This window comes from Triturus cristatus, chromosome 4_1 (genome assembly GCF_964204655.1).
Source record: "Triturus cristatus chromosome 4_1, aTriCri1.1, whole genome shotgun sequence".
NCBI classification, from domain to species: Eukaryota; Metazoa; Chordata; class Amphibia; order Caudata; family Salamandridae; genus Triturus; species Triturus cristatus.
The window spans coordinates 120,681,048-120,708,748 of record NC_140585.1 but is presented as its reverse complement, the minus strand read 5'-3'; the positions used below and the strand labels follow the sequence as shown (position 1 = coordinate 120,708,748).

Below are 27,701 nucleotides of genomic sequence, written 5' to 3'. Positions count from 1 at the left end.
GATGGTATGGTCTGTGCAGATTGAAATATTCAGAGCATATTCTGACTTTTAGTTAACACATCTGTAAGCAATTTGGCCATCACTGAATTCAACGTTTATCTCAATCGTAATAGACAAGGATAATGACAAATATAGTTTACAATGTTATTAAGTACATCATTTTATTTAATTGTGTGAATAAAAGGAATCGTCTCCCCGTCGGGGAATTGAACCCCGGTCTCCCGCGTGACAGGCGGGGATACTGACCACTATACTAACGAGGACATATTGGCTTCAGTTCAACAGTGCTCACCTCCATGAGGTTAGGGCATGCCCTCAATCAATTCACAGTATTGTAATAGGCAGCTTTGCTTCTTTTGGTTAGGAGAAGCAATCTTTTTTCATAAATGATTACAAATCAGAAATTCCTAGCCAAAAATAATCTGCTTTAATAAGAAATGATTGATTAAAATAAATACCTATTTATCGATCTGTCTATCTATCTTTCTATCTATCTATGTATATGTATATATATATATATATATATATATATATACAATCAGCTCACTTTAACATTTGCAGCTTATAACCATTTACCACCAGGGGTCACTACTAACAAAAAGCATCCACTCCACTTCTAAATCCAGCCCCTAGAGTTGAGCAGAAGCATAAGATTCCCCACTGCTTCATTCCATTTTCCATTAGATTACAGATGTAAATTGTTTTTGATGGTATGGTCTGTGCAGATTGAAATATTCAGAGCATATTCTGACTTTTAGTTAACACATCTGTAAGCAATTTGGCCATCACTGAATTCAACGTTTATCTCAATCGTAATAGAGAAGGATAATGACAAATATAGTTTACAATGTTATTAAGTACATCATTTTATTTAATTGTGTGAATAAAAGGAATCGTCTCCCCGTCGGGGAATTGAACCCCGGTCTCCCGCGTGACAGGCGGGGATACTGACCACTATACTAACGAGGACATATTGGCTCCAGTTCAACAGTGCTCACCTCCATGAGGTTAGGGCATGCCCTCAATCAATTCACAGTATTGTAATAGGCAGCTTTGCTTCCTTTGGTTAGGAGAAGCAATCTTTTTTCATAAATGATTACAAATCAGAAATTCCTAGCCAAAAATAATCTGCTTTAATAAGAAATGATTGATTAAAATAAATACCTATCTATCGATCTGTCTATCTATCTTTCTATCTATCTATGTATATATATATATATATATATATATATATATACAATCAGCTCACTTTACCATTTGCAGCTTATAACCATTTACCACCAGGGGTCACTACTAACAAAAAGCATCCACTCCACTTCTAAATCTAGCCCCTAGAGTTGAGCAGAAGCATAAGATTCCCCACTGCTTCATTCCATTTCCATTAGATTATAGATGTAAATTGTTTTTGATGGTATGGTCTGTGCAGATTGAAATATTCAGAGCATATTCTGACTTTTAGTTAACACATCTGTAAGCAATTTGGCCATCACTGAATTCAACGTTTATCTCAATCGTAATAGACAAGGATAATGACAAATATAGTTTACAATGTTATTAAGTACATCATTTTATTTAATTGTGTGAATAAAAGGAATCGTCTCCCCGTTGGGGAATTGAACCCCGGTCTCCCGCGTGACAGGCGGGGATACTGACCACTATACTAACGAGGACATATTGGCTTCAGTTCAACAGTGCTCACCTCCATGAGGTTAGGGCATGCCCTCAATCAATTCACAGTATTGTAATAGGCAGCTTTGCTTCTTTTGGTTAGGAGAAGCAATCTTTTTTCATAAATGATTACAAATCAGAAATTCCTAGCCAAAAATAATCTGCTTTAATAAGAAATGATTGATTAAAATAAATACCTATTTATCGATCTGTCTATCTATCTTTCTATCTATCTATGTATATGTATATATATATATATATATATATATATATATATATATATACAATCAGCTCACTTTAACATTTGCAGCTTATAACCATTTACCACCAGGGGTCACTACTAACAAAAAGCATCCACTCCACTTCTAAATCCAGCCCCTAGAGTTGAGCAGAAGCATAAGATTCCCCACTGCTTCATTCCATTTTCCATTAGATTACAGATGTAAATTGTTTTTGATGGTATGGTCTGTGCAGATTGAAATATTCAGAGCATATTCTGACTCTTAGTTAACACATCTGTAAGCAATTTGGCCATCACTGAATTCAACGTTTATCTCAATCGTAATAGAGAAGGATAATGACAAATATAGTTTACAATGTTATTAAGTACATCATTTTATTTAATTGTGTGAATAAAAGGAATCGTCTACCCGTCGGGGAATTGAACCCCGGTCTCCCGCGTGACAGGCGGGGATACTGACCACTATACTAACGAGGACATATTGGCTTCAGTTCAACAGTGCTCACCTCCATGAGGTTAGGGCATGCCCTCAATCAATTCACAGTATTGTAATAGGCAGCTTTGCTTCTTTTGGTTAGGAGAAGCAATCTTTTTTCATAAATGATTACAAATCAGAAATTCCTAGCCAAAAATAATCTGCTTTAATAAGAAATGATTGATTAAAATAAATACCTATTTATCGATCTGTCTATCTATCTTTCTATCTATCTATGTATATGTATATATATATATATATATATATATATATACAATCAGCTCACTTTAACATTTGCAGCTTATAACCATTTACCACCAGGGGTCACTACTAACAAAAAGCATCCACTCCACTTCTAAATCCAGCCCCTAGAGTTGAGCAGAAGCATAAGATTCCCCACTGCTTCATTCCATTTTCCATTAGATTACAGATGTAAATTGTTTTTGATGGTATGGTCTGTGCAGATTGAAATATTCAGAGCATATTCTGACTTTTAGTTAACACATCTGTAAGCAATTTGGCCATCACTGAATTCAACGTTTATCTCAATCGTAATAGAGAAGGATAATGACAAATATAGTTTACAATGTTATTAAGTACATCATTTTATTTAATTGTGTGAATAAAAGGAATCGTCTCCCCGTCGGGGAATTGAACCCCGGTCTCCCGCGTGACAGGCGGGGATACTGACCACTATACTAACGAGGACATATTGGCTTCAGTTCAACAGTGCTCACCTCCATGAGGTTAGGGCATGCCCTCAATCAATTCACAGTATTGTAATAGGCAGCTTTGCTTCCTTTGGTTAGGAGAAGCAATCTTTTTTCATAAATGATTACAAATCAGAAATTCCTAGCCAAAAATAATCTGCTTTAATAAGAAATGATTGATTAAAATAAATACCTATCTATCGATCTGTCTATCTATCTTTCTATCTATCTATGTATATATATATATATATATATATATATATATACAATCAGCTCACTTTACCATTTGCAGCTTATAACCATTTACCACCAGGGGTCACTACTAACAAAAAGCATCCACTCCACTTCTAAATCTAGCCCCTAGAGTTGAGCAGAAGCATAAGATTCCCCACTGCTTCATTCCATTTCCATTAGATTATAGATGTAAATTGTTTTTGATGGTATGGTCTGTGCAGATTGAAATATTCAGAGCATATTCTGACTTTTAGTTAACACATCTGTAAGCAATTTGGCCATCACTGAATTCAACGTTTATCTCAATCGTAATAGACAAGGATAATGACAAATATAGTTTACAATGTTATTAAGTACATCATTTTATTTAATTGTGTGAATAAAAGGAATCGTCTCCCCGTCGGGGAATTGAACCCCGGTCTCCCACGTGACAGGCGGGGATACTGACCACTATACTAACGAGGACATATTGGCTTCAGTTCAACAGTGCTCACCTCCATGAGGTTAGGGCATGCCCTCAATCAATTCACAGTATTGTAATAGGCAGCTTTGCTTCTTTTGGTTAGGAGAAGCAATCTTTTTTCATAAATGATTACAAATCAGAAATTCCTAGCCAAAAATAATCTGCTTTAATAAGAAATGATTGATTAAAATAAATACCTATTTATCGATCTGTCTATCTATCTTTCTATCTATCTATGTATATGTATATATATATATATATATATATATACAATCAGCTCACTTTACCATTTGCAGCTTATAACCATTTACCACCAGGGGTCACTACTAACAAAAAGCATCCACTCCACTTCTAAATCTAGCCCCTAGAGTTGAGCAGAAGCATAAGATTCCCCACTGCTTCATTCCATTTCCATTAGATTATAGATGTAAATTGTTTTTGATGGTATGGTCTGTGCAGATTGAAATATTCAGAGCATATTCTGACTTTTAGTTAACACATCTGTAAGCAATTTGGCCATCACTGAATTCAACGTTTATCTCAATCGTAATAGACAAGGATAATGACAAATATAGTTTACAATGTTATTAAGTACATCTTTTTATTTAATAGTGTGAATAAAAGGAATCGTCTCCCCGTCGGGGAATTGAACCCCGGTCTCCCGCGTGACAGGCGGGGATACTGACCACTATACTAACGAGGACATATTGGCTTCAGTTCAACAGTGCTCACCTCCATGAGGTTAGGGCATGCCCTCAATCAATTCACAGTATTGTAATAGGCAGCTTTGCTTCTTTTGGTTAGGAGAAGCAATCTTTTTTTATAAATGATTACAAATCAGAAATTCCTAGCCAAAAATAATCTGCTTTAATAAGAAATGATTGATTAAAATAAATACCTATTTATCGATCTGTCTATCTATCTTTCTATCTATCTATGTATATGTATATATATATATATATATATATATATATATATATACAATCAGCTCACTTTAACATTTGCAGCTTATAACCATTTACCACCAGGGGTCACTACTAACAAAAAGCATCCACTCCACTTCTAAATCCAGCCCCTAGAGTTGAGCAGAAGCATAAGATTCCCCACTGCTTCATTCCATTTTCCATTAGATTACAGATGTAAATTGTTTTTGATGGTATGGTCTGTGCAGATTGAAATATTCAGAGCATATTCTGACTTTTAGTTAACACATCTGTAAGCAATTTGGCCATCACTGAATTCAACGTTTATCTCAATCGTAATAGAGAAGGATAATGACAAATATAGTTTACAATGTTATTAAGTACATCATTTTATTTAATTGTGTGAATAAAAGGAATCGTCTCCCCGTCGGGGAATTGAACCCCGGTCTCCCGCGTGACAGGCGGGGATACTGACCACTATACTAACGAGGACATATTGGCTTCAGTTCAACAGTGCTCACCTCCATGAGGTTAGGGCATGCCCTCAATCAATTCACAGTATTGTAATAGGCAGCTTTGCTTCCTTTGGTTAGGAGAAGCAATCTTTTTTCATAAATGATTACAAATCAGAAATTCCTAGCCAAAAATAATCTGCTTTAATAAGAAATGATTGATTAAAATAAATACCTATCTATCGATCTGTCTATCTATCTTTCTATCTATCTATGTATATATATATATATATATATATATATATATACAATCAGCTCACTTTACCATTTGCAGCTTATAACCATTTACCACCAGGGGTCACTACTAACAAAAAGCATCCACTCCACTTCTAAATCTAGCCCCTAGAGTTGAGCAGAAGCATAAGATTCCCCACTGCTTCATTCCATTTCCATTAGATTATAGATGTAAATTGTTTTTGATGGTATGGTCTGTGCAGATTGAAATATTCAGAGCATATTCTGACTTTTAGTTAACACATCTGTAAGCAATTTGGCCATCACTGAATTCAACGTTTATCTCAATCGTAATAGACAAGGATAATGACAAATATAGTTTACAATGTTATTAAGTACATCATTTTATTTAATTGTGTGAATAAAAGGAATCGTCTCCCCGTCGGGGAATTGAACCCCGGTCTCCCACGTGACAGGCGGGGATACTGACCACTATACTAACGAGGACATATTGGCTTCAGTTCAACAGTGCTCACCTCCATGAGGTTAGGGCATGCCCTCAATCAATTCACAGTATTGTAATAGGCAGCTTTGCTTCTTTTGGTTAGGAGAAGCAATCTTTTTTCATAAATGATTACAAATCAGAAATTCCTAGCCAAAAATAATCTGCTTTAATAAGAAATGATTGATTAAAATAAATACCTATTTATCGATCTGTCTATCTATCTTTCTATCTATCTATGTATATGTATATATATATATATATATATATACAATCAGCTCACTTTACCATTTGCAGCTTATAACCATTTACCACCAGGGGTCACTACTAACAAAAAGCATCCACTCCACTTCTAAATCTAGCCCCTAGAGTTGAGCAGAAGCATAAGATTCCCCACTGCTTCATTCCATTTCCATTAGATTATAGATGTAAATTGTTTTTGATGGTATGGTCTGTGCAGATTGAAATATTCAGAGCATATTCTGACTTTTAGTTAACACATCTGTAAGCAATTTGTCCATCACTGAATTCAACGTTTATCTCAATCGTAATAGACAAGGATAATGACAAATATAGTTTACAATGTTATTAAGTACATCATTTTATTTAATTGTGCGAATAAAAGGAATCGTCTCCCCGTCGGGGAATTGAACCCCGGTCTCCCGCGTGACAGGCGGGGATACTGACCACTATACTAACGAGGACATATTGGCTTCAGTTCAACAGTGCTCACCTCCATGAGGTTAGGGCATGCCCTCAATGAATTCACAGTATTGTAATAGGCAGCTTTGCTTCTTTTGGTTAGGAGAAGCAATCTTTTTTCATAAATGATTACAAATCAGAAATTCCTAGCCAAAAATAATCTGCTTTAATAAGAAATGATTGATTAAAATAAATACCTATTTATCGATCTGTCTATCTATCTTTCTATCTATCTATGTATATGTATATATATATATATATATATATATATATACAATCAGCTCACTTTACCATTTGCAGCTTATAACCATTTACCACCAGGGGTCACTACTAACAAAAAGCATCCACTCCACTTCTAAATCTAGCCCCTAGAGTTGAGCAGAAGCATAAGATTCCCCACTGCTTCATTCCATTTCCATTAGATTATAGATGTAAATTGTTTTTGATGGTATGGTCTGTGCAGATTGAAATATTCAGAGCATATTCTGACTTTTAGTTAACACATCTGTAAGCAATTTGGCCATCACTGAATTCAACGTTTATCTCAATCGTAATAGACAAGGATAATGACAAATATAGTTTACAATGTTATTAAGTACATCATTTTATTTAATTGTGTGAATAAAAGGAATCGTCTCCCCGTCGGGGAATTGAACCCCGGTCTCCCGCGTGACAGGCGGGGATACTGACCACTATACTAACGAGGACATATTGGCTTCAGTTCAACAGTGCTCACCTCCATGAGGTTAGGGCATGCCCTCAATCAATTCACAGTATTGTAATAGGCAGCTTTGCTTCTTTTGGTTAGGAGAAGCAATCTTTTTTCATAAATGATTACAAATCAGAAATTCCTAGCCAAAAATAATCTGCTTTAATAAGAAATGATTGATTAAAATAAATACCTATTTATCGATCTGTCTATCTATCTTTCTATCTATCTATGTATATGTATATATATATATATATATATATATATATATACAATCAGCTCACTTTAACATTTGCAGCTTATAACCATTTACCACCAGGGGTCACTACTAACAAAAAGCATCCACTCCACTTCTAAATCCAGCCCCTAGAGTTGAGCAGAAGCATAAGATTCCCCACTGCTTCATTCCATTTTCCATTAGATTACAGATGTAAATTGTTTTTGATGGTATGGTCTGTGCAGATTGAAATATTCAGAGCATATTCTGACTTTTAGTTAACACATCTGTAAGCAATTTGGCCATCACTGAATTCAACGTTTATCTCAATCGTAATAGAGAAGGATAATGACAAATATAGTTTACAATGTTATTAAGTACATCATTTTATTTAATTGTGTGAATAAAAGGAATCGTCTCCCCGTCGGGGAATTGAACCCCGGTCTCCCGCGTGACAGGCGGGGATACTGACCACTATACTAACGAGGACATATTGGCTCCAGTTCAACAGTGCTCACCTCCATGAGGTTAGGGCATGCCCTCAATCAATTCACAGTATTGTAATAGGCAGCTTTGCTTCCTTTGGTTAGGAGAAGCAATCTTTTTTCATAAATGATTACAAATCAGAAATTCCTAGCCAAAAATAATCTGCTTTAATAAGAAATGATTGATTAAAATAAATACCTATCTATCGATCTGTCTATCTATCTTTCTATCTATCTATGTATATATATATATATATATATATATATATATACAATCAGCTCACTTTACCATTTGCAGCTTATAACCATTTACCACCAGGGGTCACTACTAACAAAAAGCATCCACTCCACTTCTAAATCTAGCCCCTAGAGTTGAGCAGAAGCATAAGATTCCCCACTGCTTCATTCCATTTCCATTAGATTATAGATGTAAATTGTTTTTGATGGTATGGTCTGTGCAGATTGAAATATTCAGAGCATATTCTGACTTTTAGTTAACACATCTGTAAGCAATTTGGCCATCACTGAATTCAACGTTTATCTCAATCGTAATAGACAAGGATAATGACAAATATAGTTTACAATGTTATTAAGTACATCATTTTATTTAATTGTGTGAATAAAAGGAATCGTCTCCCCGTCGGGGAATTGAACCCCGGTCTCCCGCGTGACAGGCGGGGATACTGACCACTATACTAACGAGGACATATTGGCTTCAGTTCAACAGTGCTCACCTCCATGAGGTTAGGGCATGCCCTCAATCAATTCACAGTATTGTAATAGGCAGCTTTGCTTCTTTTGGTTAGGAGAAGCAATCTTTTTTCATAAATGATTACAAATCAGAAATTCCTAGCCAAAAATAATCTGCTTTAATAAGAAATGATTGATTAAAATAAATACCTATTTATCGATCTGTCTATCTATCTTTCTATCTATCTATGTATATGTATATATATATATATATATATATATATATATACAATCAGCTCACTTTAACATTTGCAGCTTATAACCATTTACCACCAGGGGTCACTACTAACAAAAAGCATCCACTCCACTTCTAAATCCAGCCCCTAGAGTTGAGCAGAAGCATAAGATTCCCCACTGCTTCATTCCATTTTCCATTAGATTACAGATGTAAATTGTTTTTGATGGTATGGTCTGTGCAGATTGAAATATTCAGAGCATATTCTGACTTTTAGTTAACACATCTGTAAGCAATTTGGCCATCACTGAATTCAACGTTTATCTCAATCGTAATAGAGAAGGATAATGACAAATATAGTTTACAATGTTATTAAGTACATCATTTTATTTAATTGTGTGAATAAAAGGAATCGTCTCCCCGTCGGGGAATTGAACCCCGGTCTCCCGCGTGACAGGCGGGGATACTGACCACTATACTAACGAGGACATATTGGCTCCAGTTCAACAGTGCTCACCTCCATGAGGTTAGGGCATGCCCTCAATCAATTCACAGTATTGTAATAGGCAGCTTTGCTTCCTTTGGTTAGGAGAAGCAATCTTTTTTCATAAATGATTACAAATCAGAAATTCCTAGCCAAAAATAATCTGCTTTAATAAGAAATGATTGATTAAAATAAATACCTATCTATCGATCTGTCTATCTATCTTTCTATCTATCTATGTATATGTATATATATATATATATATATACAATCAGCTCACTTTACCATTTGCAGCTTATAACCATTTACCACCAGGGGTCACTACTAACAAAAAGCATCCACTCCACTTCTAAATCTAGCCCCTAGAGTTGAGCAGAAGCATAAGATTCCCCACTGCTTCATTCCATTTCCATTAGATTATAGATGTAAATTGTTTTTGATGGTATGGTCTGTGCAGATTGAAATATTCAGAGCATATTCTGACTTTTAGTTAACACATCTGTAAGCAATTTGGCCATCACTGAATTCAACGTTTATCTCAATCGTAATAGACAAGGATAATGACAAATATAGTTTACAATGTTATTAAGTACATCATTTTATTTAATTGTGTGAATAAAAGGAATCGTCTCCCCGTCGGGGAATTGAACCCCGGTCTCCCGCGTGACAGGCGGGGATACTGACCACTATACTAACGAGGACATATTGGCTTCAGTTCAACAGTGCTCACCTCCATGAGGTTAGGGCATGCCCTCAATCAATTCACAGTATTGTAATAGGCAGCTTTGCTTCTTTTGGTTAGGAGAAGCAATCTTTTTTCATAAATGATTACAAATCAGAAATTCCTAGCCAAAAATAATCTGCTTTAATAAGAAATGATTGATTAAAATAAATACCTATTTATCGATCTGTCTATCTATCTTTCTATCTATCTATGTATATGTATATATATATATATATATATATATATATACAATCAGCTCACTTTAACATTTGCAGCTTATAACCATTTACCACCAGGGGTCACTACTAACAAAAAGCATCCACTCCACTTCTAAATCCAGCCCCTAGAGTTGAGCAGAAGCATAAGATTCCCCACTGCTTCATTCCATTTTCCATTAGATTACAGATGTAAATTGTTTTTGATGGTATGGTCTGTGCAGATTGAAATATTCAGAGCATATTCTGACTTTTAGTTAACACATCTGTAAGCAATTTGGCCATCACTGAATTCAACGTTTATCTCAATCGTAATAGAGAAGGATAATGACAAATATAGTTTACAATGTTATTAAGTACATCATTTTATTTAATTGTGTGAATAAAAGGAATCGTCTCCCCGTCGGGGAATTGAACCCCGGTCTCCCGCGTGACAGGCGGGGATACTGACCACTATACTAACGAGGACATATTGGCTCCAGTTCAACAGTGCTCACCTCCATGAGGTTAGGGCATGCCCTCAATCAATTCACAGTATTGTAATAGGCAGCTTTGCTTCCTTTGGTTAGGAGAAGCAATCTTTTTTCATAAATGATTACAAATCAGAAATTCCTAGCCAAAAATAATCTGCTTTAATAAGAAATGATTGATTAAAATAAATACCTATCTATCGATCTGTCTATCTATCTTTCTATCTATCTATGTATATATATATATATATATATATATATATACAATCAGCTCACTTTACCATTTGCAGCTTATAACCATTTACCACCAGGGGTCACTACTAACAAAAAGCATCCACTCCACTTCTAAATCTAGCCCCTAGAGTTGAGCAGAAGCATAAGATTCCCCACTGCTTCATTCCATTTCCATTAGATTATAGATGTAAATTGTTTTTGATGGTATGGTCTGTGCAGATTGAAATATTCAGAGCATATTCTGACTTTTAGTTAACACATCTGTAAGCAATTTGGCCATCACTGAATTCAACGTTTATCTCAATCGTAATAGACAAGGATAATGACAAATATAGTTTACAATGTTATTAAGTACATCATTTTATTTAATTGTGTGAATAAAAGGAATCGTCTCCCCGTTGGGGAATTGAACCCCGGTCTCCCGCGTGACAGGCGGGGATACTGACCACTATACTAACGAGGACATATTGGCTTCAGTTCAACAGTGCTCACCTCCATGAGGTTAGGGCATGCCCTCAATCAATTCACAGTATTGTAATAGGCAGCTTTGCTTCTTTTGGTTAGGAGAAGCAATCTTTTTTCATAAATGATTACAAATCAGAAATTCCTAGCCAAAAATAATCTGCTTTAATAAGAAATGATTGATTAAAATAAATACCTATTTATCGATCTGTCTATCTATCTTTCTATCTATCTATGTATATGTATATATATATATATATATATATATATATATATATATATATACAATCAGCTCACTTTAACATTTGCAGCTTATAACCATTTACCACCAGGGGTCACTACTAACAAAAAGCATCCACTCCACTTCTAAATCCAGCCCCTAGAGTTGAGCAGAAGCATAAGATTCCCCACTGCTTCATTCCATTTTCCATTAGATTACAGATGTAAATTGTTTTTGATGGTATGGTCTGTGCAGATTGAAATATTCAGAGCATATTCTGACTCTTAGTTAACACATCTGTAAGCAATTTGGCCATCACTGAATTCAACGTTTATCTCAATCGTAATAGAGAAGGATAATGACAAATATAGTTTACAATGTTATTAAGTACATCATTTTATTTAATTGTGTGAATAAAAGGAATCGTCTACCCGTCGGGGAATTGAACCCCGGTCTCCCGCGTGACAGGCGGGGATACTGACCACTATACTAACGAGGACATATTGGCTTCAGTTCAACAGTGCTCACCTCCATGAGGTTAGGGCATGCCCTCAATCAATTCACAGTATTGTAATAGGCAGCTTTGCTTCTTTTGGTTAGGAGAAGCAATCTTTTTTCATAAATGATTACAAATCAGAAATTCCTAGCCAAAAATAATCTGCTTTAATAAGAAATGATTGATTAAAATAAATACCTATTTATCGATCTGTCTATCTATCTTTCTATCTATCTATGTATATGTATATATATATATATATATATATATATATATACAATCAGCTCACTTTAACATTTGCAGCTTATAACCATTTACCACCAGGGGTCACTACTAACAAAAAGCATCCACTCCACTTCTAAATCCAGCCCCTAGAGTTGAGCAGAAGCATAAGATTCCCCACTGCTTCATTCCATTTTCCATTAGATTACAGATGTAAATTGTTTTTGATGGTATGGTCTGTGCAGATTGAAATATTCAGAGCATATTCTGACTTTTAGTTAACACATCTGTAAGCAATTTGGCCATCACTGAATTCAACGTTTATCTCAATCGTAATAGAGAAGGATAATGACAAATATAGTTTACAATGTTATTAAGTACATCATTTTATTTAATTGTGTGAATAAAAGGAATCGTCTCCCCGTCGGGGAATTGAACCCCGGTCTCCCGCGTGACAGGCGGGGATACTGACCACTATACTAACGAGGACATATTGGCTTCAGTTCAACAGTGCTCACCTCCATGAGGTTAGGGCATGCCCTCAATCAATTCACAGTATTGTAATAGGCAGCTTTGCTTCCTTTGGTTAGGAGAAGCAATCTTTTTTCATAAATGATTACAAATCAGAAATTCCTAGCCAAAAATAATCTGCTTTAATAAGAAATGATTGATTAAAATAAATACCTATCTATCGATCTGTCTATCTATCTTTCTATCTATCTATGTATATATATATATATATATATATATATATATACAATCAGCTCACTTTACCATTTGCAGCTTATAACCATTTACCACCAGGGGTCACTACTAACAAAAAGCATCCACTCCACTTCTAAATCTAGCCCCTAGAGTTGAGCAGAAGCATAAGATTCCCCACTGCTTCATTCCATTTCCATTAGATTATAGATGTAAATTGTTTTTGATGGTATGGTCTGTGCAGATTGAAATATTCAGAGCATATTCTGACTTTTAGTTAACACATCTGTAAGCAATTTGGCCATCACTGAATTCAACGTTTATCTCAATCGTAATAGACAAGGATAATGACAAATATAGTTTACAATGTTATTAAGTACATCATTTTATTTAATTGTGTGAATAAAAGGAATCGTCTCCCCGTCGGGGAATTGAACCCCGGTCTCCCGCGTGACAGGCGGGGATACTGACCACTATACTAACGAGGACATATTGGCTTCAGTTCAACAGTGCTCACCTCCATGAGGTTAGGGCATGCCCTCAATCAATTCACAGTATTGTAATAGGCAGCTTTGCTTCTTTTGGTTAGGAGAAGCAATCTTTTTTCATAAATGATTACAAATCAGAAATTCCTAGCCAAAAATAATCTGCTTTAATAAGAAATGATTGATTAAAATAAATACCTATTTATCGATCTGTCTATCTATCTTTCTATCTATCTATGTATATGTATATATATATATATATATATATATATATATATATATATATATACAATCAGCTCACTTTAACATTTGCAGCTTATAACCATTTACCACCAGGGGTCACTACTAACAAAAAGCATCCACTCCACTTCTAAATCCAGCCCCTAGAGTTGAGCAGAAGCATAAGATTCCCCACTGCTTCATTCCATTTTCCATTAGATTACAGATGTAAATTGTTTTTGATGGTATGGTCTGTGCAGATTGAAATATTCAGAGCATATTCTGACTTTTAGTTAACACATCTGTAAGCAATTTGGCCATCACTGAATTCAACGTTTATCTCAATCGTAATAGAGAAGGATAATGACAAATATAGTTTACAATGTTATTAAGTACATCATTTTATTTAATTGTGTGAATAAAAGGAATCGTCTACCCGTCGGGGAATTGAACCCCGGTCTCCCGCGTGACAGGCGGGGATACTGACCACTATACTAACGAGGACATATTGGCTTCAGTTCAACAGTGCTCACCTCCATGAGGTTAGGGCATGCCCTCAATCAATTCACAGTATTGTAATAGGCAGCTTTGCTTCTTTTGGTTAGGAGAAGCAATCTTTTTTCATAAATGATTACAAATCAGAAATTCCTAGCCAAAAATAATCTGCTTTAATAAGAAATGATTGATTAAAATAAATACCTATTTATCGATCTGTCTATCTATCTTTCTATCTATCTATGTATATGTATATATATATATATATATATATATATATATATATATATATATACAATCAGCTCACTTTAACATTTGCAGCTTATAACCATTTACCACCAGGGGTCACTACTAACAAAAAGCATCCACTCCACTTCTAAATCCAGCCCCTAGAGTTGAGCAGAAGCATAAGATTCCCCACTGCTTCATTCCATTTTCCATTAGATTACAGATGTAAATTGTTTTTGATGGTATGGTCTGTGCAGATTGAAATATTCAGAGCATATTCTGACTTTTAGTTAACACATCTGTAAGCAATTTGGCCATCACTGAATTCAACGTTTATCTCAATCGTAATAGAGAAGGATAATGACAAATATAGTTTACAATGTTATTAAGTACATCATTTTATTTAATTGTGTGAATAAAAGGAATCGTCTCCCCGTCGGGGAATTGAACCCCGGTCTCCCGCGTGACAGGCGGGGATACTGACCACTATACTAACGAGGACATATTGGCTTCAGTTCAACAGTGCTCACCTCCATGAGGTTAGGGCATGCCCTCAATCAATTCACAGTATTGTAATAGGCAGCTTTGCTTCCTTTGGTTAGGAGAAGCAATCTTTTTTCATAAATGATTACAAATCAGAAATTCCTAGCCAAAAATAATCTGCTTTAATAAGAAATGATTGATTAAAATAAATACCTATCTATCGATCTGTCTATCTATCTTTCTATCTATCTATGTATATATATATATATATATATATATATATATATACAATCAGCTCACTTTACCATTTGCAGCTTATAACCATTTACCACCAGGGGTCACTACTAACAAAAAGCATCCACTCCACTTCTAAATCTAGCCCCTAGAGTTGAGCAGAAGCATAAGATTCCCCACTGCTTCATTCCATTTCCATTAGATTATAGATGTAAATTGTTTTTGATGGTATGGTCTGTGCAGATTGAAATATTCAGAGCATATTCTGACTTTTAGTTAACACATCTGTAAGCAATTTGGCCATCACTGAATTCAACGTTTATCTCAATCGTAATAGACAAGGATAATGACAAATATAGTTTACAATGTTATTAAGTACATCATTTTATTTAATTGTGTGAATAAAAGGAATCGTCTCCCCGTCGGGGAATTGAACCCCGGTCTCCCACGTGACAGGCGGGGATACTGACCACTATACTAACGAGGACATATTGGCTTCAGTTCAACAGTGCTCACCTCCATGAGGTTAGGGCATGCCCTCAATCAATTCACAGTATTGTAATAGGCAGCTTTGCTTCTTTTGGTTAGGAGAAGCAATCTTTTTTCATAAATGATTACAAATCAGAAATTCCTAGCCAAAAATAATCTGCTTTAATAAGAAATGATTGATTAAAATAAATACCTATTTATCGATCTGTCTATCTATCTTTCTATCTATCTATGTATATGTATATATATATATATATATATATATATACAATCAGCTCACTTTACCATTTGCAGCTTATAACCATTTACCACCAGGGGTCACTACTAACAAAAAGCATCCACTCCACTTCTAAATCTAGCCCCTAGAGTTGAGCAGAAGCATAAGATTCCCCACTGCTTCATTCCATTTCCATTAGATTATAGATGTAAATTGTTTTTGATGGTATGGTCTGTGCAGATTGAAATATTCAGAGCATATTCTGACTTTTAGTTAACACATCTGTAAGCAATTTGGCCATCACTGAATTCAACGTTTATCTCAATCGTAATAGACAAGGATAATGACAAATATAGTTTACAATGTTATTAAGTACATCATTTTATTTAATTGTGTGAATAAAAGGAATCGTCTCCCCGTCGGGGAATTGAACCCCGGTCTCCCGTGTGACAGGCGGGGATACTGACCACTATACTAACGAGGACATATTGGCTTCAGTTCAACAGTGCTCACCTCCATGAGGTTAGGGCATGCCCTCAATCAATTCACAGTATTGTAATAGGCAGCTTTGCTTCTTTTGGTTAGGAGAAGCAATCTTTTTTCATAAATGATTACAAATCAGAAATTCCTAGCCAAAAATAATCTGCTTTAATAAGAAATGATTGATTAAAATAAATACCTATTTATCGATCTGTCTATCTATCTTTCTATCTATCTATGTATATGTATATATATATATATATATATATATATATACAATCAGCTCACTTTAACATTTGCAGCTTATAACCATTTACCACCAGGGGTCACTACTAACAAAAAGCATCCACTCCACTTCTAAATCCAGCCCCTAGAGTTGAGCAGAAGCATAAGATTCCCCACTGCTTCATTCCATTTTCCATTAGATTACAGATGTAAATTGTTTTTGATGGTATGGTCTGTGCAGATTGAAATATTCAGAGCATATTCTGACTTTTAGTTAACACATCTGTAAGCAATTTGGCCATCACTGAATTCAACGTTTATCTCAATCGTAATAGAGAAGGATAATGACAAATATAGTTTACAATGTTATTAAGTACATCATTTTATTTAATTGTGTGAATAAAAGGAATCGTCTCCCCGTCGGGGAATGAATTGAACCCCGGTCTCCCGCGTGACAGGCGGGGATACTGACCACTATACTAACGAGGACATATTGGCTTCAGTTCAACAGTGCTCACCTCCATGAGGTTAGGGCATGCCCTCAATCAATTCACAGTATTGTAATAGGCAGCTTTGCTTCCTTTGGTTAGGAGAAGCAATCTTTTTTCATAAATGATTACAAATCAGAAATTCCTAGCCAAAAATAATCTGCTTTAATAAGAAATGATTGATTAAAATAAATACCTATCTATCGATCTGTCTATCTATCTTTCTATCTATCTATGTATATATATATATATATATATATATATATATATACAATCAGCTCACTTTACCATTTGCAGCTTATAACCATTTACCACCAGGGGTCACTACTAACAAAAAGCATCCACTCCACTTCTAAATCTAGCCCCTAGAGTTGAGCAGAAGCATAAGATTCCCCACTGCTTCATTCCATTTCCATTAGATTATAGATGTAAATTGTTTTTGATGGTATGGTCTGTGCAGATTGAAATATTCAGAGCATATTCTGACTTTTAGTTAACACATCTGTAAGCAATTTGGCCATCACTGAATTCAACGTTTATCTCAATCGTAATAGACAAGGATAATGACAAATATAGTTTACAATGTTATTAAGTACATCATTTTATTTAATTGTGTGAATAAAAGGAATCGTCTCCCCGTTGGGGAATTGAACCCCGGTCTCCCGCGTGACAGGCGGGGATACTGACCACTATACTAACGAGGACATATTGGCTTCAGTTCAACAGTGCTCACCTCCATGAGGTTAGGGCATGCCCTCAATCAATTCACAGTATTGTAATAGGCAGCTTTGCTTCTTTTGGTTAGGAGAAGCAATCTTTTTTCATAAATGATTACAAATCAGAAATTCCTAGCCAAAAATAATCTGCTTTAATAAGAAATGATTGATTAAAATAAATACCTATTTATCGATCTGTCTATCTATCTTTCTATCTATCTATGTATATGTATATATATATATATATATATATATATATATATATATATACAATCAGCTCACTTTAACATTTGCAGCTTATAACCATTTACCACCAGGGGTCACTACTAACAAAAAGCATCCACTCCACTTCTAAATCCAGCCCCTAGAGTTGAGCAGAAGCATAAGATTCCCCACTGCTTCATTCCATTTTCCATTAGATTACAGATGTAAATTGTTTTTGATGGTATGGTCTGTGCAGATTGAAATATTCAGAGCATATTCTGACTTTTAGTTAACACATCTGTAAGCAATTTGGCCATCACTGAATTCAACGTTTATCTCAATCGTAATAGAGAAGGATAATGACAAATATAGTTTACAATGTTATTAAGTACATCATTTTATTTAATTGTGTGAATAAAAGGAATCGTCTACCCGTCGGGGAATTGAACCCCGGTCTCCCGCGTGACAGGCGGGGATACTGACCACTATACTAACGAGGACATATTGGCTTCAGTTCAACAGTGCTCACCTCCATGAGGTTAGGGCATGCCCTCAATCAATTCACAGTATTGTAATAGGCAGCTTTGCTTCCTTTGGTTAGGAGAAGCAATCTTTTTTCATAAATGATTACAAATCAGAAATTCCTAGCCAAAAATAATCTGCTTTAATAAGAAATGATTGATTAAAATAAATACCTATCTATCGATCTGTCTATCTATCTTTCTATCTATCTATGTATATATATATATATATATATATATATATATATACAATCAGCTCACTTTACCATTTGCAGCTTATAACCATTTACCACCAGGGGTCACTACTAACAAAAAGCATCCACTCCACTTCTAAATCTAGCCCCTAGAGTTGAGCAGAAGCATAAGATTCCCCACTGCTTCATTCCATTTCCATTAGATTATAGATGTAAATTGTTTTTGATGGTATGGTCTGTGCAGATTGAAATATTCAGAGCATATTCTGACTTTTAGTTAACACATCTGTAAGCAATTTGGCCATCACTGAATTCAACGTTTATCTCAATCGTAATAGACAAGGATAATGACAAATATAGTTTACAATGTTATTAAGTACATCATTTTATTTAATTGTGTGAATAAAAGGAATCGTCTCCCCGTTGGGGAATTGAACCCCGGTCTCCCGCGTGACAGGCGGGGATACTGACCACTATACTAACGAGGACATATTGGCTTCAGTTCAACAGTGCTCACCTCCATGAGGTTAGGGCATGCCCTCAATCAATTCACAGTATTGTAATAGGCAGCTTTGCTTCTTTTGGTTAGGAGAAGCAATCTTTTTTCATAAATGATTACAAATCAGAAATTCCTAGCCAAAAATAATCTGCTTTAATAAGAAATGATTGATTAAAATAAATACCTATTTATCGATCTGTCTATCTATCTTTCTATCTATCTATGTATATGTATATATATATATATATATATATATATATATATATATACAATCAGCTCACTTTAACATTTGCAGCTTATAACCATTTACCACCAGGGGTCACTACTAACAAAAAGCATCCACTCCACTTCTAAATCCAGCCCCTAGAGTTGAGCAGAAGCATAAGATTCCCCACTGTTTCATTCCATTTTCCATTAGATTACAGATGTAAATTGTTTTTGATGGTATGGTCTGTGCAGATTGAAATATTCAGAGCATATTCTGACTTTTAGTTAACACATCTGTAAGCAATTTGGCCATCACTGAATTCAACGTTTATCTCAATCGTAATAGAGAAGGATAATGACAAATATAGTTTACAATGTTATTAAGTACATCATTTTATTTAATTGTGTGAATAAAAGGAATCGTCTACCCGTCGGGGAATTGAACCCCGGTCTCCCGCGTGACAGGCGGGGATACTGACCACTATACTAACGAGGACATATTGGCTTCAGTTCAACAGTGCTCACCTCCATGAGGTTAGGGCATGCCCTCAATCAATTCACAGTATTGTAATAGGCAGCTTTGCTTCTTTTGGTTAGGAGAAGCAATCTTTTTTCATAAATGATTACAAATCAGAAATTCCTAGCCAAAAATAATCTGCTTTAATAAGAAATGATTGATTAAAATAAATACCTATTTATCGATCTGTCTATCTATCTTTCTATCTATCTATGTATATGTATATATATATATATATATATATATATATACAATCAGCTCACTTTAACATTTGCAGCTTATAACCATTTACCACCAGGGGTCACTACTAACAAAAAGCATCCACTCCACTTCTAAATCCAGCCCCTAGAGTTGAGCAGAAGCATAAGATTCCCCACTGCTTCATTCCATTTTCCATTAGATTACAGATGTAAATTGTTTTTGATGGTATGGTCTGTGCAGATTGAAATATTCAGAGCATATTCTGACTTTTAGTTAACACATCTGTAAGCAATTTGGCCATCACTGAATTCAACGTTTATCTCAATCGTAATAGAGAAGGATAATGACAAATATAGTTTACAATGTTATTAAGTACATCATTTTATTTAATTGTGTGAATAAAAGGAATCGTCTCCCCGTCGGGGAATTGAACCCCGGTCTCCCGCGTGACAGGCGGGGATACTGACCACTATACTAACGAGGACATATTGGCTTCAGTTCAACAGTGCTCACCTCCATGAGGTTAGGGCATGCCCTCAATCAATTCACAGTATTGTAATAGGCAGCTTTGCTTCCTTTGGTTAGGAGAAGCAATCTTTTTTCATAAATGATTACAAATCAGAAATTCCTAGCCAAAAATAATCTGCTTTAATAAGAAATGATTGATTAAAATAAATACCTATCTATCGATCTGTCTATCTATCTTTCTATCTATCTATGTATATATATATATATATATATATATATATATATATACAATCAGCTCACTTTACCATTTGCAGCTTATAACCATTTACCACCAGGGGTCACTACTAACAAAAAGCATCCACTCCACTTCTAAATCTAGCCCCTAGAGTTGAGCAGAAGCATAAGATTCCCCACTGCTTCATTCCATTTCCATTAGATTATAGATGTAAATTGTTTTTGATGGTATGGTCTGTGCAGATTGAAATATTCAGAGCATATTCTGACTTTTAGTTAACACATCTGTAAGCAATTTGGCCATCACTGAATTCAACGTTTATCTCAATCGTAATAGACAAGGATAATGACAAATATAGTTTACAATGTTATTAAGTACATCATTTTATTTAATTGTGTGAATAAAAGGAATCGTCTCCCCGTCGGGGAATTGAACCCCGGTCTCCCGCGTGACAGGCGGGGATACTGACCACTATACTAACGAGGACATATTGGCTTCAGTTCAACAGTGCTCACCTCCATGAGGTTAGGGCATGCCCTCAATCAATTCACAGTATTGTAATAGGCAGCTTTGCTTCTTTTGGTTAGGAGAAGCAATCTTTTTTCATAAATGATTACAAATCAGAAATTCCTAGCCAAAAATAATCTGCTTTAATAAGAAATGATTGATTAAAATAAATACCTATTTATCGATCTGTCTATCTATCTTTCTATCTATCTATGTATATGTATATATATATATATATATATATATATATATATATATATATATACAATCAGCTCACTTTAACATTTGCAGCTTATAACCATTTACCACCAGGGGTCACTACTAACAAAAAGCATCCACTCCACTTCTAAATCCAGCCCCTAGAGTTGAGCAGAAGCATAAGATTCCCCACTGCTTCATTCCATTTTCCATTAGATTACAGATGTAAATTGTTTTTGATGGTATGGTCTGTGCAGATTGAAATATTCAGAGCATATTCTGACTTTTAGTTAACACATCTGTAAGCAATTTGGCCATCACTGAATTCAACGTTTATCTCAATCGTAATAGAGAAGGATAATGACAAATATAGTTTACAATGTTATTAAGTACATCATTTTATTTAATTGTGTGAATAAAAGGAATCGTCTACCCGTCGGGGAATTGAACCCCGGTCTCCCGCGTGACAGGCGGGGATACTGACCACTATACTAACGAGGACATATTGGCTTCAGTTCAACAGTGCTCACCTCCATGAGGTTAGGGCATGCCCTCAATCAATTCACAGTATTGTAATAGGCAGCTTTGCTTCTTTTGGTTAGGAGAAGCAATCTTTTTTCATAAATGATTACAAATCAGAAATTCCTAGCCAAAAATAATCTGCTTTAATAAGAAATGATTGATTAAAATAAATACCTATTTATCGATCTGTCTATCTATCTTTCTATCTATCTATGTATATGTATATATATATATATATATATATATATATATATATATACAATCAGCTCACTTTAACATTTGCAGCTTATAACCATTTACCACCAGGGGTCACTACTAACAAAAAGCATCCACTCCACTTCTAAATCCAGCCCCTAGAGTTGAGCAGAAGCATAAGATTCCCCACTGCTTCATTCCATTTTCCATTAGATTACAGATGTAAATTGTTTTTGATGGTATGGTCTGTGCAGATTGAAATATTCAGAGCATATTCTGACTTTTAGTTAACACATCTGTAAGCAATTTGGCCATCACTGAATTCAACGTTTATCTCAATCGTAATAGAGAAGGATAATGACAAATATAGTTTACAATGTTATTAAGTACATCATTTTATTTAATTGTGTGAATAAAAGGAATCGTCTACCCGTCGGGGAATTGAACCCCGGTCTCCCGCGTGACAGGCGGGGATACTGACCACTATACTAACGAGGACATATTGGCTTCAGTTCAACAGTGCTCACCTCCATGAGGTTAGGGCATGCCCTCAATCAATTCACAGTATTGTAATAGGCAGCTTTGCTTCTTTTGGTTAGGAGAAGCAATCTTTTTTCATAAATGATTACAAATCAGAAATTCCTAGCCAAAAATAATCTGCTTTAATAAGAAATGATTGATTAAAATAAATACCTATTTATCGATCTGTCTATCTATCTTTCTATCTATCTATGTATATGTATATATATATATATATATATATATATATACAATCAGCTCACTTTAACATTTGCAGCTTATAACCATTTACCACCAGGGGTCACTACTAACAAAAAGCATCCACTCCACTTCTAAATCCAGCCCCTAGAGTTGAGCAGAAGCATAAGATTCCCCACTGCTTCATTCCATTTTCCATTAGATTACAGATGTAAATTGTTTTTGATGGTATGGTCTGTGCAGATTGAAATATTCAGAGCATATTCTGACTTTTAGTTAACACATCTGTAAGCAATTTGGCCATCACTGAATTCAACGTTTATCTCAATCGTAATAGAGAAGGATAATGACAAATATAGTTTACAATGTTATTAAGTACATCATTTTATTTAATTGTGTGAATAAAAGGAATCGTCTCCCCGTCGGGGAATTGAACCCCGGTCTCCCGCGTGACAGGCGGGGATACTGACCACTATACTAACGAGGACATATTGGCTTCAGTTCAACAGTGCTCACCTCCATGAGGTTAGGGCATGCCCTCAATCAATTCACAGTATTGTAATAGGCAGCTTTGCTTCCTTTGGTTAGGAGAAGCAATCTTTTTTCATAAATGATTACAAATCAGAAATTCCTAGCCAAAAATAATCTGCTTTAATAAGAAATGATTGATTAAAATAAATACCTATCTATCGATCTGTCTATCTATCTTTCTATCTATCTATGTATATATATATATATATATATATATATATATATATACAATCAGCTCACTTTACCATTTGCAGCTTATAACCATTTACCACCAGGGGTCACTACTAACAAAAAGCATCCACTCCACTTCTAAATCTAGCCCCTAGAGTTGAGCAGAAGCATAAGATTCCCCACTGCTTCATTCCATTTCCATTAGATTATAGATGTAAATTGTTTTTGATGGTATGGTCTGTGCAGATTGAAATATTCAGAGCATATTCTGACTTTTAGTTAACACATCTGTAAGCAATTTGGCCATCACTGAATTCAACGTTTATCTCAATCGTAATAGACAAGGATAATGACAAATATAGTTTACAATGTTATTAAGTACATCATTTTATTTAATTGTGTGAATAAAAGGAATCGTCTCCCCGTCGGGGAATTGAACCCCGGTCTCCCGCGTGACAGGCGGGGATACTGACCACTATACTAACGAGGACATATTGGCTTCAGTTCAACAGTGCTCACCTCCATGAGGTTAGGGCATGCCCTCAATCAATTCACAGTATTGTAATAGGCAGCTTTGCTTCTTTTGGTTAGGAGAAGCAATCTTTTTTCATAAATGATTACAAATCAGAAATTCCTAGCCAAAAATAATCTGCTTTAATAAGAAATGATTGATTAAAATAAATACCTATTTATCGATCTGTCTATCTATCTTTCTATCTATCTATGTATATGTATATATATATATATATATATATATATATATATATATATATATATACAATCAGCTCACTTTAACATTTGCAGCTTATAACCATTTACCACCAGGGGTCACTACTAACAAAAAGCATCCACTCCACTTCTAAATCCAGCCCCTAGAGTTGAGCAGAAGCATAAGATTCCCCACTGCTTCATTCCATTTTCCATTAGATTACAGATGTAAATTGTTTTTGATGGTATGGTCTGTGCAGATTGAAATATTCAGAGCATATTCTGACTTTTAGTTAACACATCTGTAAGCAATTTGGCCATCACTGAATTCAACGTTTATCTCAATCGTAATAGAGAAGGATAATGACAAATATAGTTTACAATGTTATTAAGTACATCATTTTATTTAATTGTGTGAATAAAAGGAATCGTCTACCCGTCGGGGAATTGAACCCCGGTCTCCCGCGTGACAGGCGGGGATACTGACCACTATACTAACGAGGACATATTGGCTTCAGTTCAACAGTGCTCACCTCCATGAGGTTAGGGCATGCCCTCAATCAATTCACAGTATTGTAATAGGCAGCTTTGCTTCCTTTGGTTAGGAGAAGCAATCTTTTTTCATAAATGATTACAAATCAGAAATTCCTAGCCAAAAATAATCTGCTTTAATAAGAAATGATTGATTAAAATAAATACCTATCTATCGATCTGTCTATCTATCTTTCTATCTATCTATGTATATGTATATATATATATATATATATATATACAATCAGCTCACTTTACCATTTGCAGCTTATAACCATTTACCACCAGGGGTCACTACTAACAAAAAGCATCCACTCCACTTCTAAATCTAGCCCCTAGAGTTGAGCAGAAGCATAAGATTCCCCACTGCTTCATTCCATTTCCATTAGATTATAGATGTAAATTGTTTTTGATGGTATGGTCTGTGCAGATTGAAATATTCAGAGCATATTCTGACTTTTAGTTAACACATCTGTAAGCAATTTGGCCATCACTGAATTCAACGTTTATCTCAATCGTAATAGACAAGGATAATGACAAATATAGTTTACAATGTTATTAAGTACATCATTTTATTTAATTGTGTGAATAAAAGGAATCGTCTCCCCGTCGGGGAATTGAACCCCGGTCTCCCGTGTGACAGGCGGGGATACTGACCACTATACTAACGAGGACATATTGGCTTCAGTTCAACAGTGCTCACCTCCATGAGGTTAGGGCATGCCCTCAATCAATTCACAGTATTGTAATAGGCAGCTTTGCTTCTTTTGGTTAGGAGAAGCAATCTTTTTTCATAAATGATTACAAATCAGAAATTCCTAGCCAAAAATAATCTGCTTTAATAAGAAATGATTGATTAAAATAAATACCTATTTATCGATCTGTCTATCTATCTTTCTATCTATCTATGTATATGTATATATATATATATATATATATATATATACAATCAGCTCACTTTAACATTTGCAGCTTATAACCATTTACCACCAGGGGTCACTACTAACAAAAAGCATCCACTCCACTTCTAAATCCAGCCCCTAGAGTTGAGCAGAAGCATAAGATTCCCCACTGCTTCATTCCATTTTCCATTAGATTACAGATGTAAATTGTTTTTGATGGTATGGTCTGTGCAGATTGAAATATTCAGAGCATATTCTGACTTTTAGTTAACACATCTGTAAGCAATTTGGCCATCACTGAATTCAACGTTTATCTCAATCGTAATAGAGAAGGATAATGACAAATATAGTTTACAATGTTATTAAGTACATCATTTTATTTAATTGTGTGAATAAAAGGAATCGTCTCCCCGTCGGGGAATTGAACCCCGGTCTCCCGCGTGACAGGCGGGGATACTGACCACTATACTAACGAGGACATATTGGCTTCAGTTCAACAGTGCTCACCTCCATGAGGTTAGGGCATGCCCTCAATCAATTCACAGTATTGTAATAGGCAGCTTTGCTTCCTTTGGTTAGGAGAAGCAATCTTTTTTCATAAATGATTACAAATCAGAAATTCCTAGCCAAAAATAATCTGCTTTAATAAGAAATGATTGATTAAAATAAATACCTATCTATCGATCTGTCTATCTATCTTTCTATCTATCTATGTATATATATATATATATATATATATATATATACAATCAGCTCACTTTACCATTTGCAGCTTATAACCATTTACCACCAGGGGTCACTACTAACAAAAAGCATCCACTCCACTTCTAAATCTAGCCCCTAGAGTTGAGCAGAAGCATAAGATTCCCCACTGCTTCATTCCATTTCCATTAGATTATAGATGTAAATTGTTTTTGATGGTATGGTCTGTGCAGATTGAAATATTCAGAGCATATTCTGACTTTTAGTTAACACATCTGTAAGCAATTTGGCCATCACTGAATTCAACGTTTATCTCAATCGTAATAGACAAGGATAATGACAAATATAGTTTACAATGTTATTAAGTACATCATTTTATTTAATTGTGTGAATAAAAGGAATCGTCTCCCCGTTGGGGAATTGAACCCCGGTCTCCCGCGTGACAGGCGGGGATACTGACCACTATACTAACGAGGACATATTGGCTTCAGTTCAACAGTGCTCACCTCCATGAGGTTAGGGCATGCCCTCAATCAATTCACAGTATTGTAATAGGCAGCTTTGCTTCTTTTGGTTAGGAGAAGCAATCTTTTTTCATAAATGATTACAAATCAGAAATTCCTAGCCAAAAATAATCTGCTTTAATAAGAAATGATTGATTAAAATAAATACCTATTTATCGATCTGTCTATCTATCTTTCTATCTATCTATGTATATGTATATATATATATATATATATATATATATATATATATATATATACAATCAGCTCACTTTAACATTTGCAGCTTATAACCATTTACCACCAGGGGTCACTACTAACAAAAAGCATCCACTCCACTTCTAAATCCAGCCCCTAGAGTTGAGCAGAAGCATAAGATTCCCCACTGCTTCATTCCATTTTCCATTAGATTACAGATGTAAATTGTTTTTGATGGTATGGTCTGTGCAGATTGAAATATTCAGAGCATATTCTGACTTTTAGTTAACACATCTGTAAGCAATTTGGCCATCACTGAATTCAACGTTTATCTCAATCGTA

At 35.0% G+C, this 27,701-nt stretch overlaps 20 non-coding genes across 20 annotated transcripts; all 20 read right to left on the bottom strand.

The window, feature by feature from the left end:
* Window positions 1-191: 191 nt before the first annotated feature.
* On the bottom strand, window positions 192-263 carry TRNAD-GUC (transfer RNA aspartic acid (anticodon GUC)). The gene has a single exon. It is a non-coding gene; the product is annotated as a tRNA-Asp (tRNA).
* A 634-nt stretch (window positions 264-897) lies between these two features.
* TRNAD-GUC (transfer RNA aspartic acid (anticodon GUC)) lies at window positions 898-969 on the bottom strand. Its single transcript has one exon. It is a non-coding gene; the product is annotated as a tRNA-Asp (tRNA).
* A 2,051-nt stretch (window positions 970-3,020) lies between these two features.
* Window positions 3,021-3,092, bottom strand: TRNAD-GUC (transfer RNA aspartic acid (anticodon GUC)). The gene has a single exon. It is a non-coding gene; the product is annotated as a tRNA-Asp (tRNA).
* Window positions 3,093-4,422: 1,330 nt separating this feature from the next.
* TRNAD-GUC (transfer RNA aspartic acid (anticodon GUC)) lies at window positions 4,423-4,494 on the bottom strand. The gene has a single exon. It is a non-coding gene; the product is annotated as a tRNA-Asp (tRNA).
* A 640-nt stretch (window positions 4,495-5,134) lies between these two features.
* On the bottom strand, window positions 5,135-5,206 carry TRNAD-GUC (transfer RNA aspartic acid (anticodon GUC)). Its single transcript has one exon. It is a non-coding gene; the product is annotated as a tRNA-Asp (tRNA).
* A 1,328-nt stretch (window positions 5,207-6,534) lies between these two features.
* Window positions 6,535-6,606, bottom strand: TRNAD-GUC (transfer RNA aspartic acid (anticodon GUC)). The gene has a single exon. It is a non-coding gene; the product is annotated as a tRNA-Asp (tRNA).
* A 633-nt stretch (window positions 6,607-7,239) lies between these two features.
* On the bottom strand, window positions 7,240-7,311 carry TRNAD-GUC (transfer RNA aspartic acid (anticodon GUC)). Its single transcript has one exon. It is a non-coding gene; the product is annotated as a tRNA-Asp (tRNA).
* Window positions 7,312-7,947: 636 nt separating this feature from the next.
* TRNAD-GUC (transfer RNA aspartic acid (anticodon GUC)) lies at window positions 7,948-8,019 on the bottom strand. The gene has a single exon. It is a non-coding gene; the product is annotated as a tRNA-Asp (tRNA).
* Window positions 8,020-8,648: 629 nt separating this feature from the next.
* On the bottom strand, window positions 8,649-8,720 carry TRNAD-GUC (transfer RNA aspartic acid (anticodon GUC)). Its single transcript has one exon. It is a non-coding gene; the product is annotated as a tRNA-Asp (tRNA).
* A 636-nt stretch (window positions 8,721-9,356) lies between these two features.
* TRNAD-GUC (transfer RNA aspartic acid (anticodon GUC)) lies at window positions 9,357-9,428 on the bottom strand. The gene has a single exon. It is a non-coding gene; the product is annotated as a tRNA-Asp (tRNA).
* A 625-nt stretch (window positions 9,429-10,053) lies between these two features.
* TRNAD-GUC (transfer RNA aspartic acid (anticodon GUC)) lies at window positions 10,054-10,125 on the bottom strand. The gene has a single exon. It is a non-coding gene; the product is annotated as a tRNA-Asp (tRNA).
* A 634-nt stretch (window positions 10,126-10,759) lies between these two features.
* On the bottom strand, window positions 10,760-10,831 carry TRNAD-GUC (transfer RNA aspartic acid (anticodon GUC)). The gene has a single exon. It is a non-coding gene; the product is annotated as a tRNA-Asp (tRNA).
* A 2,053-nt stretch (window positions 10,832-12,884) lies between these two features.
* Window positions 12,885-12,956, bottom strand: TRNAD-GUC (transfer RNA aspartic acid (anticodon GUC)). The gene has a single exon. It is a non-coding gene; the product is annotated as a tRNA-Asp (tRNA).
* A 629-nt stretch (window positions 12,957-13,585) lies between these two features.
* On the bottom strand, window positions 13,586-13,657 carry TRNAD-GUC (transfer RNA aspartic acid (anticodon GUC)). Its single transcript has one exon. It is a non-coding gene; the product is annotated as a tRNA-Asp (tRNA).
* A 1,368-nt stretch (window positions 13,658-15,025) lies between these two features.
* Window positions 15,026-15,097, bottom strand: TRNAD-GUC (transfer RNA aspartic acid (anticodon GUC)). The gene has a single exon. It is a non-coding gene; the product is annotated as a tRNA-Asp (tRNA).
* Window positions 15,098-20,683: 5,586 nt separating this feature from the next.
* TRNAD-GUC (transfer RNA aspartic acid (anticodon GUC)) lies at window positions 20,684-20,755 on the bottom strand. The gene has a single exon. It is a non-coding gene; the product is annotated as a tRNA-Asp (tRNA).
* A 633-nt stretch (window positions 20,756-21,388) lies between these two features.
* On the bottom strand, window positions 21,389-21,460 carry TRNAD-GUC (transfer RNA aspartic acid (anticodon GUC)). Its single transcript has one exon. It is a non-coding gene; the product is annotated as a tRNA-Asp (tRNA).
* A 2,068-nt stretch (window positions 21,461-23,528) lies between these two features.
* On the bottom strand, window positions 23,529-23,600 carry TRNAD-GUC (transfer RNA aspartic acid (anticodon GUC)). The gene has a single exon. It is a non-coding gene; the product is annotated as a tRNA-Asp (tRNA).
* A 633-nt stretch (window positions 23,601-24,233) lies between these two features.
* Window positions 24,234-24,305, bottom strand: TRNAD-GUC (transfer RNA aspartic acid (anticodon GUC)). Its single transcript has one exon. It is a non-coding gene; the product is annotated as a tRNA-Asp (tRNA).
* Window positions 24,306-26,362: 2,057 nt separating this feature from the next.
* TRNAD-GUC (transfer RNA aspartic acid (anticodon GUC)) lies at window positions 26,363-26,434 on the bottom strand. Its single transcript has one exon. It is a non-coding gene; the product is annotated as a tRNA-Asp (tRNA).
* Window positions 26,435-27,701: the final 1,267 nt, after the last annotated feature.